Here is a 10,237-nt window from a genome sequence, read left to right as displayed (position 1 = left end):
GCTTCCGGCTTCCGGTTTGCGCCCCTGTGGCCTCGGCGGGGCTCACCGACGCGCTGCTTCTGTCGGCTAATGGTGGGGTCCAGGTGATTTCTACGCTTGTCGAGTCTCCTAGTTCCTTGGCATCCCGGGGGAGTTGGGCGAGAGGCCGACCAGGGTAGACTCTAGTGGGCAGAGAAGCAGAAGCTCTGCTGGTGCGACGCGCGGGTCGGCCTAGTTGCTAAATAGCCAGTTGCAGGGAATCGGGGAAGGAATTGACTGGAAGTCCAGAGATCTGAGTTCTAGATCCCTGGGCTTCCTTACTGATTTTGTAAACTGAACGCGGCCGGACAGAGTTCTAAGTGTGTGATTTATTTCTGTGAGTTGATAAAGGGGGGTGTAGATTTCATTTAACAGTTTTGGTAAGCAATGTAAAAATAAGTATCAGTACTCCGGAAAATGTTCAGAATTTTTGATTTGGGAGAATAAAATTGAGGAGGTAATACTTAAAATATACGCATCTGTTGTCTCCAAGTTCATCGCAGCAGTTAAAATTTTCAGAGACCCATAAGGGCACAAGCTAAGAAAATCGCTAAATGAGCATGGTACTTTTAAGAGAAGACTATTAACGAGCTATTTATATTTTATGTTTATAGTAAAGGAACATGGGGAAATGTAAGAAAATACTCGCAACATATACTTCACGTTCTTTTGTATTTTCTTTCGTTTTCTCTATTAAAGCTGATTTCACTTGTGTAGTGGAGGTAACACTTTTTAAATAAGTTCCCCAATGATAAAGGCTCTGAAGTTTTCTCTTTTTTTTTAAATTTTTTTAAAGGCAATTCAATGGAGGAATGATATTTTTTTTTAAGATTTTATTTATTTATTTGACAGAGACAGTGAGAGCAGGAACACAAACGGGGAGTGGGAGAGGGAGAAGCAGGCTTCCCGCAGAGCAAGGAGCCCAATGCAGGGCTCGATGTGGGGCTCGATCCCAGGACTCTGGGATCATGACCTGAGCCACCCAGATGCCCCTGAAGTTTTCTCTTGTTAAAATGATGATGTACTATGGACCAGAAAGCCTCTTGATCTTCTATTGGGAAGTACTACTTATTAGCAGAGGAATAGTTAAACACATTCAGGTACACTTTGGTACGGATTCTGGGTCTTAAAGGTTGATTTGGGTCATTCTTTTAAACTTTGAGGGAAAAATTGGGAACTCTACGGACAGTGGTGAGAATCAAATAAAATACATGAAGTAACTTTGCAAATATAAGGTGCTTATTTTTCTGGATATCCTGAGTTCACAGAAAGCAATGATTTGTTGGGACGAGCTGGACAGAAGAGTCAGTGCGAAGGTCCTAAGGTGAGAGTCCACTTGGTATTTTGGAAGCCAGTATGGCTAATGCACAGTGAACTGGGGGTTGAGAAGGAATTTGCAGATCCTGTAGGATCAGGATTTGATGTGGGTTGTAAGAGAAGTCAAAAATGGTTTTTGGCTAGAACAATAGGAAAGATGAAGTTCTAGAAACCAAATGACAGGTAATGAAGACGGAATGAGTTTGACGGAAGAAGTTGATAACACCTTTAAATAATGGATCAAAGAAGAAGGTAAAATTTTTAAACTTTTCCTAACTGATAATAAAAACAACCTATCAGAATAGATGAGACACAGCAAGACAACAAATTTAAGGTTTATATTTAGAAAAAGATTAATGTTGGTTGCAAGTTTTAATTTAATAAATGAAGTGCTCCTTTATTTGTTTTACTATTAACGGAATTTTTGGTAAAATAACCTTTTCAAGCCTGTTACATATATTCACTATAAAGCCTTCATATTTCAGAATGCTCATGTGGTGGTTTTGTTCTGTTACTTAATACTGCAGATACCTCCCTAAGAGAGTTCCAGTGCTAATGTAATCAAGAGAACACCCCCAAATCTTCGTCACATCTACATGGACATCATTAAGAATTTTTTGGTTGATCTCTAATTTGATTTTGACAATGACAAAGACACTTCACAGACACAGGAAGGCCCTTTACTCGCTTTCTGAATTGTTATGAGGCAAATTGGCTTTATTTTAGTGTTTTGTTTTTAATTTATAAAGATGTTAGAGGACAGGAGTGTTTCAAGCTCTGCAGGTAGGCAAATGGTGTAGGGAGAACATCACAGGATCTGAGGCCAGATGTGAGAAGCCCAGCTTTAGCTATTTATAAGCTAAATAAGCTTATAAGATCATTCAGAGAACATGAAATGATGTATATAAAAGCACATTGCAAATTAAAAAGTAGGATATTAGTGTTACTCATAATTTTGAATGTATATAATATCTTCTGAAGCACTTCTGCTCTCTGTTACTGTTCTCCATTCATCTTCATTACTAAAGAATAATGTCCCTAAGATAGTTGTCTTACTCATTTGTTTTCGTCTAAGTTTCTTTGCAAGTAATGCAAACTCCCAGTTGCTATTTCCTAATATCAGTTTTTAAAAACTGTTCTGGTGTTTATTTTTACTTGTCTGTGCCTATGATTTTTCTAAGCAATCTCACTACTCTCAGATGCACAGAATTTCAGATTCCCTATTTAAAGGTTAATCTTAATTCTCTTAGTTCATGTGGCTAATGTTTCATTTACTCAAGTGTCCCAAAACTCATCACTAGTCACAAATACAATTAGCCATATGAAATTCTAATTTTGTATACTCTGGAGAGTTCCCTTGAAGGGTAGTGATCTCAGTATCACTTCTAGCCTAACTGACCTCCCTGCTTCCGCCCTCATTTACAATCTGCTCTGACTCAACATAGCAGTCAGAGTGATCCTGCTACAGTATAAATCAGGTCATGTCACTCTACTCAACCAACCGCTCCTCTCAAATTAAAGGCCCATCTGGCTCCGCAACCCTCACCTGCACATCTTGTTACCTCTCTGACCTTATCTCCTACTGCTCTGCCACCTATTCTCTGCTCCTGCCACAATAACACAGTTCCTCCAGCATGCGATGCAGGTACTCTTCCTGAAGTCTGCGCTTGCTTTCCCTCTGCTTGGCATGCTCTTCCTCCCATACCTACATGGCTTACTCACTCACCTCCTTCAAGTCTTTCCTCAAATGTAACTTTCTCGATGAGGCTACCCCGATTACCCTGCTTAAAATCACAGCTACTCTTCTCAGTATGCCCTATCCTCTTTACCTAATTTTATTTTTCTCATGGCATGTTAAAATTGTGCTAGAGTTATTTATTAATATTACTCTCCCCCCGTTCTCTCTCTCTCTCACACACACACACACACGCACACACACCTTTGATTTGGATTTGAAAGGTACTAGATAGAGAAGGAGAGAAAATAAAGGAGAAGAAATACAGAAGAAGATAGGGCTAGTGAAATACAATATAAATTACTTAAAATGTAGAAGGAAAATGAACTTGAGAGTTAAATAACACTTAAGTCAAATCATTTTTTGGCTTCTTGTGAGAAAATATAGTGAAGGGTTGAGTCAGGGATGCCCCTAATGGTGTGTAGCTTCCTGGGCAAACATGTTTTGTGGGGTGCCTGTCTATATAAGCAATTTTATTAAAAGATGTATTTTAAAAATTCATGGGCCAAGTAAGATATGGTGATTTACTGATGAAGATTTAAAATAGAGACACGTATGCATTTGTTTATTGTTTAATCAGTGAGCATGAAGATTCTCTGTAGTGTCCATGCACCATCTCTTCATGTTCTTTATCATTAAAAATGCACTGTTCCTGTCTAGCTGCCTGTCTCCCACCATGGGAAAAAAAAAAAAAAGTAGCAGTACTGTTACTACTCAGAATGCCATGACTCTTTGTAACTTCTACTGAAATACAGTTCTTGCTTCTGCAGTATCCTAATGCCATTAAGGTAATGTTGGTCATATCATTCTCATTAAGTTCCATCATCCATCATGTTGCTCCTGAATCCTGGCTTCCAGTGATTTTCTCAAAGAATGTGCTCTCTTGTTGATGTCCACAAATGCAAGTCTTAACCAAAGTATGCCGGAAAATGTGAGTGATCATTTGTTTTCTAGTCACGCTAAACTTACTACATATCTTCCAACCATGTCTTGATTTCTTCAGGCCAGGATCACCGCATCCCTAAAATGGGATCTCTTTCAGTGGCAGCGGCACCCTACCTTCCAGGTGGGTGAATCCAGTCCAGCAGTTGCATTCGCCAGCGAGGAATGCGCTTGACTAGTCCGGGAGAGCGCGAAGTCACCATGTGATCAGGGGCTGGGGAGGACAGCGATCTGAAGGGCCAGTTGTAAGCCACAGAGGACTTGACGCGCCACCCCAATGGTCTACCTGATCGGAGGTAGTGCGCTGGTACCCACCCTGGGTGCCAGAGGTGCAGCACATTGAGTAAGGGACCCGCCACCACCCCGCGTTGGGTACTATAGACATAGTCGGGGAATACCCCAGGCTCGCCACGCTCCAGGAAGGAAAGACCTGGGTCCATGCGGTGAGGTCCGGCTCCGAGAGCCCCACGCGAGTGGGTTCCAGAAAATTTCCAAGAAGGAACTCAAAGTGCCCGGCACCCTGATGGCAAGTAGTAGTGAATTGCATACCGAATTTTACTATTCTCGCTCCACCACTTGGATGGTTTTGTCTTTTGCTTTATCATCCCCACAAAATACAGACCTTTCTCTGGTCTGATAGGACCTCATAGGATCTATAAAATCATTATTGGAGTAAAGATGCTTATTTTGTAGGCAGCTTTCTCAAAGTCAAGCTACCTCAAAGTGAAAGAATGGTAAGCATAAACTAATAAGCTGATTTTTCTTGATCTATAAGATTTATGTAATCAAAAAGCACCACATAGGTCCAGATTAGCTTTATTTTTTCCCTTTTAGCATTTGTTTTCTCATATTTCAGATGCTGGCCATGTCCACATTGTGAAACAATTTACATATATAGTTCTGTTGATGTCGCTCAGTAGCAACTAGAGAAGAAAAGTATGTTGAAATGTTTTTTATTTGTAGTTTAGACTGAAACATCTATCGATACCTAAAAAATATATATCCAGCTGTTCTTTCTGCACTTTAGAATACCTTCAATTAGAATGCATTATATTATATATATTTATAAAATATTCTATTATAGATTATTTACCGGGAGCAAATTTTGCCTAGGGCAGAGCATCAGTGCATATAGAATCATAGGATGCTAGTGCTAGAAATTACCTTGAAGAGACCCTAACCCAGGACATGTCATTCATGACCAGCTTGTGGATTCATAAATTTCCTGAAATGTGTTGGTATGTGTATTAGTTTCATACTGCCCCTGAAACAAATTACCAGAAGCTTAGTGACTTTACACAGTGCAAATTTATTATGGTTCGGTAACTATAAGAACAGTATATATTTCTGACTGTTCTGACACCGGTTACACAGGTCTCACTAGGCTAAAGTCAAGGTATTATCAGGGTTGTGTTCCTTCCGGAGGCTCTAGGGGAAAAATCCATTTACTTGTGTTTTGCAACCTCTAGAGGCTGTCTGCCTTCCCTTGGCTTATGACAAAGCCAGCAATGGCTAATTTCTCAGGTGTCACTCTGATGCTCCTTGACACTCCTTTTGGGTTCCCACTTTGCCTTCTCTCTGACTGATTCCTCCTATGCCCCTCTTATAAGGAACCTTATGATTGCATTGGCCCCCCCCCCAGGATAATCTGAGATAATATCCCCATTTCAAAATCCTTACTCTGATCACATCTGCAATGTCTCTTTTTCTATGTAAAGCATAGAGTAAGGTCCACAAATTCCAGGATTACAACATCAACATCTTTGGGGAGGCCCCTATTTAGTCTACCACAGTGTGTAAACTCTTGAGGCATATGAGTGTATCTCCGTGTGCATGCAGTTTTTATAGATAATTCTTCAAAATAGTTCGCCCCATAATGGCTTTTCAGAGAGATCTGACTTGATATAGTTTAATCACTTCCACAATTTGGCACCCTCTCCTATCTCATGAAAGGGAACATTAAAGTCCCAGAGAGACTGACTTATACAAAACCATATGAATGATGAGAGATGTTTCCCTGACCTCCATTTTTGACCCTTTGTAACTATCACCTACCAGAAACGAATCAGCAGATTATAGCGGTGTCCTGCCCATTCCCTGCATAGAAAGAATCCCTGAGTCTCCTGGGAAGCTTACAGTGAGTCTGCGGCTAACAGAATCGGTGCCACTGGCTGTAGGGCAGCTCAGATCCAGAGTGATGCCCCAGTGAGAGTGCACATCTCACGTTGTTAAGAAGCACAGTGCCTTGAAGCTGAGCCCTTCTATCTGCAGGGACAGTGGAGGTGGAAAGAGAGGGACTCAGATGTTTTAGAGCACCTTATTGTCAGAGCTCAGGGTGTTTTAGTTATTCAGTGTCAGACATAGGAGTAGAATCCTCCTGACACCTGCAAGGCCCTGGAAGGTTGATAAGCTTTCTGCTATTGCTATATTCCAGCACAGTGCTAATGAGTGCAGGATCAGAAGTCAGACTACTCGGGCCAGATTCGAGCTCTATCATTACAATCTGTGTCCTTTGGCAAATTGCTGGACTTCTCTGTATCTCAGTTGCTTCATCAGTAAAATGGGGGAACTTATTTTATTGGGGTAAGATAGGTTTGGATTCTAATTATGAATGGTTCCATGGTTCACCAGTTATCTCCTAATATGTGAGTGAGAAAGCATTTCATATGTGTAGAACTTTACATACACAAAATTGCTTCACATTCTCTCTGTTATTTAGGCCATTTCAGCAAGTCATATCAGAATATATGATTCTGTTTACCAGTTTGTTGCAAAGAGCAAATGGGATAAATTTGGTAAAGTAGCTGGCATGCAGTAAACACCACATACTATTTTTACTATTAACCACTACTACAGATGGGTGCAGATACTTACTTTGGCCACAGAGAGGCAGCAGAGGAAACAACACTTGAAATCCATTTCTGTCTAAGGTCTGGTGTACTGAGATTGAAGAAGTTTAATTGTACGTGGTGGTTAGTTCAGAAAAATAATTCAGTTTGGGAATGGTATAATTTGCCTCTCTGGAAACACCATTCATTGCTCTTTGGTTCACTAGTCCCATTTATAGATGTGTGCCCCACAGGTAAAGGAGCTTGTTGTGTAGCTATATAGCTGAGGGCAGCCTGCCGTTATCTGTTCTTTAGTGACCAGGGCTAAATTTTGGTAGATTTATTTAGAAGCTAACATTATAATGCTACACTTAATATTTTGAGGTAGCAAATAACTACCTAGTCTTGCATTTGGAAGGCCTTTGGTTGTGATATTTTAAAGGTTTAAGGTTAATGTGATTTTCGTTTGTGCTAAACAAAATGCAGAAAGCACTTTGGAAATTCACATTGTTGTTTCTTACTACAATCCTGCATTTGAATTTTTTTAATGGAATTGGAGATTGAGAACAGAGAAAGGAGACAAAGAAGATAAATGTAATAATGATTCTGCAATTCAGCTTTTGGAAACATAAAGAAAGCTGAGTAAAACACATTTAAACATTGAGATTGTATTTGTCTTCTAGAAAGGAGGCAGCTAAGATTGTGGTGGAGGGATGGGGGAGCTGACAAAATCGAAGTTAAGAAAGGAGCAAGTCTATATATGCCAAGCCACAGCATTTGATGTAGTAGCCAAAAACATTTGGTAACAAAATATAAGGTAGTATTAGCATATAATTTATTTTAATTATATGTCTTAAAATTACATAAATCCATTAGCATAAGGGGGGGAAGTACAGTATTCCTAATGGAAAAGCCTTGTCTAACTGGCTGTGGAACAAAAGAATATTCTGGGCAAACACACATACACACAAACACACACATACACAGACACACAAATGGGAATTTGATTTATTTAATTGGAAATGGATAGTATACAATGAAATATCAGGGATGTGAACTACCCTTCAAATGTTCACACAGTTGCTATAAAGCCCTTTGAGGCCATGTAGAGAAGACAAAGAATACTTTAATCCTTTGCTAGAAAGCTGTAGTGGAAGATCACGATTATGTGATTTAGAATATAAACTGTTTATGTCATACTCTGAAGGAGTTTGATGTAGAAAGGGCTTCCAGAATCTAGTAAAAAGAAAGTTTTCTGGTGTTAATGTATATAAACAACTATTTTCTTTCTGATGGTATAATGCTTTAAGTTTATATACTCTTTGATCCTTCTGTTAACTGAAAATCTTATGGAGAGTATTTACTGTTGTATAATCCCCAAAAACTAATAAAATAATTCTGAGCATGGTGTAAAGTGTTGATTTAACTATTCTGTCCCAATACAATTTTAGTATATGTGCTGCCGAAGTGAGCACTATTCTGTCCCAATACAGAGGAGTTTCAAAAATTCCCAGATAAACAGAGTGATAGAATTTTAGTGCTGGAGGAGACTGTGGAGAACAAAGTGGACATAACCTTCCATATTTACATAGCTCATTTACATCAGAACCAAAGGAGGACCCTAGTTACCTTCCACAACTTCTGTTTTTTTTTAAAGATCGCTCTTGTAATATGTCAGTCTTGGGTATGGATACAGGTGACAAAATGGAATAGCTTTCCGTGGCCACTTAAAAAAGTTCAGTACATTAACATTCTTTTGAAAGTGGAATGCCAGCAAATGTCTTTAGAAGAAGAATTGAACTCAGTGATCTTTTCCTTCTAATGGAGACAACCTGGACCTACTACTATTCCAGAAAATTGTATACATATGGACCTGTATACATTTGAACATGAACATCAAAATCTTATCAGATTTAAAGGGAACCTCAAGAATACATTTGCCTCAGTTCCTTGCCCTACAACAGGTAAGGTATCATTATCTACATCTTATAGATGAAACAGTTGAGTCTCAGAGAGACTAACTGACCTACCCACTAAGTAATGGTGAGGGAGAGACAGGTCTGTTGTAGCAAAGTACTACACTATGCATCTCTTACGGATTTTTTTTTTAATCTTCAAATTCATTTTCTATTTGTTTCCATTAAATTTGTGGAACCCATAATTTCACACAGAATAGACTCTTTCTTCCACAATTGTGTAAAAGATTAGTAAGTAATTGACTGCATTTTAGTTACTCAAGTTCTCTGGTCTCCTTGAAAGTGAATCTTGAAGGTCAGCATGACAATTGGCAGTTGGCCCATTACCCAGTAAGCAGCCATGGTTTTGGTTTAAAAAATAAGCAAAATCCCTCATTTTGCTGATTTTGGCCAATGAACCAGTTGCTTAAGTGAATGTGACATCAGGCACAAAAGACACTACATTATCAGAAATAATCAGGATAAATTAGAGAACTGTCAAATATTAGAGGTGTAAAGTCACAGAGAAGAGTCAGGCAGGTCTCCCCTTTTGGAGTTTTACGTAATGGGTATACAAATACAGATGTCAGTCTCAGTTCCCCCAGTGGATTTTGAGTGCAAGGGTGCAAATTGATCATGAAAAGGCACAGTGTCTCTGTAGTAGAGCACAGAAGGGAAGCTTTCTAGAATGAACTTTATATGTTGTGGCTATAAAAATGCTCCTAGGGTGGAGGGGCTACAAATAACATTTATGATACTAATGATGGTAAAATAATGCATCATCCCCTGGTTATGGCAGAATGACTCAAGACCTTGCATGGGCTTCTCCCTTACATGTTACCAGTTTAGAAAGGGCTTTTTATTCTAGTTCCCAAAAGCTCAGATATTTAGGATCAAAAGAAGGGACAGAAGCAAGTGAAAAGTTCCTGGATATTATAAAGAGGTAGAAATAAAGAAAACCAGGAATTAGAGACGGGGGAATAGTGATGGGAGACATGGAACACAAAGAGAAAGGGAGAAAGTAATGTGTGTTGGCACGTATTTTAGGAAAGGCACTGTGCTGAGCACTTTGCTTATATTATCACCTTTAATCCTCACAACAGCTCTATGAAATAACCATTATGTGCAGATAACAAGATGGTGCTCAAAAATATTAGTTTTCACACAGATAACTGAGTAACGGAAGCAAGGTTCCCATTCTGATATGACTTCAAAATCCATATTGTTTTAATTAAACCAATATAGGCATTACCTGACCACCAAGGAAATTTCAAAAACAGAGATTGGCACAATGATCAGATAAACCGCTTTTGGAAATGGCATCTTGAATGGACTTATTTAAACAAATATCAGAAGAGACAGAAAAAGATGAAGAGATTACATTGAAACTCCATCATCATAAAGATAAAGTATCTGTTAAGCAACCTGAACTGTGAGAGGTG

Source organism: Callorhinus ursinus, unplaced genomic scaffold, assembly GCF_003265705.2.
Source record: "Callorhinus ursinus isolate GAN/ISIS: 27379988/994484 unplaced genomic scaffold, GSC_fseal_2.0 scaffold6, whole genome shotgun sequence".
Classification (NCBI taxonomy): Eukaryota; Metazoa; Chordata; class Mammalia; order Carnivora; family Otariidae; genus Callorhinus; species Callorhinus ursinus.
The sequence above is the reverse complement of the archived record's forward strand: the minus strand, read 5'-3'. Positions refer to the sequence as shown.